Genomic DNA, 3,213 nt, shown 5'->3' with positions numbered 1-3,213 from the left:
TATAGATGACTAAATCTCGTTAGATCTGCTTATAACCTCGCGGGATCTTCCGCTTAATCGCGGTACCAAAAGCTCTCAGTACTCGCGAGAGCTTCATTACTTCCGTCCTTCCGCTGCGTCTTGGAATTCTTGGGAGCTGAGAATAACCCGTCATTCCTCGACTATCGCGAGAGCTTAAACGTAGTGCCAAATTCCCTGTAAATCCTCTCCTCCTCCGTGTTTTCGTAGGTTTCCTTCTTCGCTGAGCTGGCGTTCTTTTCTTTCTCAGTTCCCCTGGTCAGAACTTACACAGAATGTTTGCTAGGCCTCGCCTGCCTTTGGGAAGTTTTCCCTACGCCAGACTATTAAAACACCCGTAGTACGCATGGTGTGGGGGATCACCGGGAGAACAGAGTAGGACAGAGAAGGCGGCCCACAGTGGATCCGTGGCGTCTTGCTGCGCTGCTGCACAGTGACTGCACTGGGTATGGGTGGGGACTTGATAATATGGGGAAATATAGTGACCACACTGTTTTTCAGGTGAATGTGAAACCTAAGTGAGAGTGTCCATCAGTAATACCTTAATAAAAAAAATTACAAAAAAAACACCCAAATAACGTTTGGTTCATGTGACGTCAGGTGTCGTCTGGTGCGTGGCCAGTTTGTGCAGAAGTCAACAGTGGCTTGAGTGGAATACTCTGGGAAGGGGAAAGAAAAGACGTTGTGGGTAGAGTGTTCAGAGGATGTTCAGGTGGAGGACATCGGAGGGGATATTCCAGCTGGCTGTGGGAAGCTGCCCGTCTGAATGGTTTAGGCTGCTGGGGTCTTGGGCAGGAACCCAAGGCCTCTCCGCTTTCCCAGTGGCCGAGATGTAACGCATGCTCTGGGGGCCACCCGTTACTAGGTGAGGGAACAATGAAACTACTCTAAGGTTAATGACGATTAGGTAAAGCACCATCCCACCTCCTCTGCTCCTTCCTCTTGGCAGGAGGCATTTCGTTTTTCTCCAGTGGTGTAGGCCCTGTAGCTTGTACTGCTGCACTGCTGTCCAAAGCCACTGGGCCCTGGAGGTTGTGGATGATACTCTTGGGGCCCAAGATACTTAGTGCTGTTTGGATGGGCATAATACGCCTGCTGAAAGAACTGTGCTTGTCCACCAAGGCTTGGAATGGAAGGAAATGAGCTACTGTTGTCAGAAGAATCACTTCTCTCTTCTGTTCCTTATTCCAGATTTAGCACCATAGGCCCCTCAAATGAAAGAAAACATTCAACGGAGCAGCAGCATCTGTGTAAGAAATGCACTAACATTCCTCTTAGGGAAACTATTAAATACGCAAGGTTTTGCACCATCCTCCATGGGTGTCCTGCTGCTGGGACTGATATTACATTCTCAAAAAATTTATCACATAAAAGATGTTTCTGCTTTTTCAGTTTTAAAACACTCAAATGTGACTGGATCAAGTTTCTTTACTGCTTGGTCAACTTCTAGCTGGTAAGCTAGCTTACATAACCGTTTTTACAGCAAGTAAAAAACTATAGCACTTACCCCTGTGAACTTAAATGAACAAATATGAATTAACAGTATGACATAAACTAAATTCCCTAATGCATTTCCTCCCCAAAATGATCTAACAACAAAAAATAAAAGGAAAATACATAAAAATATTTAATATGCAAATGACCACATATACAAATACTCTGTGTTCATAATGGCTTATGTAAACAGAGCTAATGTTTTCCAAAATGGTGGAAATACCTATTTACAATTATATGGCATTTCTATTTCTAAAAATATCCTATTATGTTGAGACTAGTCAAAATACTTTGTATTTACATGAAAAGCAGCGTCTGACAGAAAGAGCTTTTGCATTTTCACCCCTGTGAAAGATTGTAAAGAACTAAAATGTTCACTGCATTTCAGGACATAGAACATGCCTGACCCTTTGCTAACCGTGGCCAGTGGCACTTGTCAGTCACCCTGAAACCAGATTACACAAATTTGCAAAATGCTTTCCAGTTAGAACTCTGAGATTTGTGAGTTCATGCTATGGAGCACTAGGGAGGTGTATTCGCATCATTTCCTTTGAACAAAATGTGAGTCTGAGACTTAGAAGATGATGCAGGGGTTCTTGTTCACGAAGCCAAAGAATGAGCTTCACAAACACTCAAGGAAGTAGAGCAAGGTACAGGCTTTTATTTAGAGATAAAGTGAAAGGACAGAGCTCTTGGCTCACACCAGGAGGGGACAAGAGAGTCCATAGTAGTGCATTGTCTAGGGGGTTTTATAGGCAGTTGAGGATTTTTGGAGAACATGAAAAAAACTTAGGGGTGTGGACTTGCATCACCTGGCCTCTCCTAAAGGTGGGCTGGTTCATAGTCTGATTGCTAGGGCTGACAGCAGAGTCATGGGTTATGCTGATACCCTTGCAGAACACTCAAACTTTCCAGGCCAAGTTGCTCCTGGCCATTTGACCTTTAACTGATCTCACTGAAGATGTCTGTATCTTCACCCTAGAGAATTAGTGTGACCTTGACTTTGCAAAGTGCTTAGCACAGACTTTCAGTAGGGACATCTTTGCCCATTGTTACATGGCTCTGACTGTAAATACTCTACCCTGCTTTTCCCAGAGGCCCTCACCCTACTCTGACCACACCCACCGTTCCTGTCTCAAAGCTACATTACTGACAGCTCTCATGTATGTGGAAATTAGCCGTAATAACAGACATAAATGTGGGTAAAATTGCAGTATTCCCAGAATCTTTTGCCTGGCCTTTGTACATCTCCGTATCAGTAGTGTTTCCAAGGGTGGAGAAAAGTAGTCCATTTCCATATCAATAGCTGATTAAAAGGTGAGGCAAGCAAGGTTATATACCTGGATTGGGAGGTTTGGTGGAGTCCCTTTTTGCACTTTAGTCCCCAGAGACATGGGTGAGCCGAAGTGGATGATTGCTTATAAGTCTTAGGAAAATAGATATGAGTGGGGTGGAAGGAGGAAAAAGGCCAGGAAAGCCCACTAAAAAAGACCCAGAGTTAATGAGTTGCTCACTTAAAGCTAAACAAGCCAGATTGGCCTGGAATGTTTAAATGTTACCCAGATAAAGGAAAGTATGTCAAGTATAGCTCATGTCTTGATTCTATTAAACATGCAGGCGCAGATCTTTTTAGCCTACCTATATGCTGTTTTTTCTCCTTTAGCCCTAATCAAGTAATTTGAAACCTTGGCAACAAATTTA

Source organism: Manis javanica, chromosome Y (assembly GCF_040802235.1).
Source record: "Manis javanica isolate MJ-LG chromosome Y, MJ_LKY, whole genome shotgun sequence".
Taxonomy (NCBI): Eukaryota; Metazoa; Chordata; class Mammalia; order Pholidota; family Manidae; genus Manis; species Manis javanica.
This window is presented reverse-complemented; position numbering follows the sequence as displayed.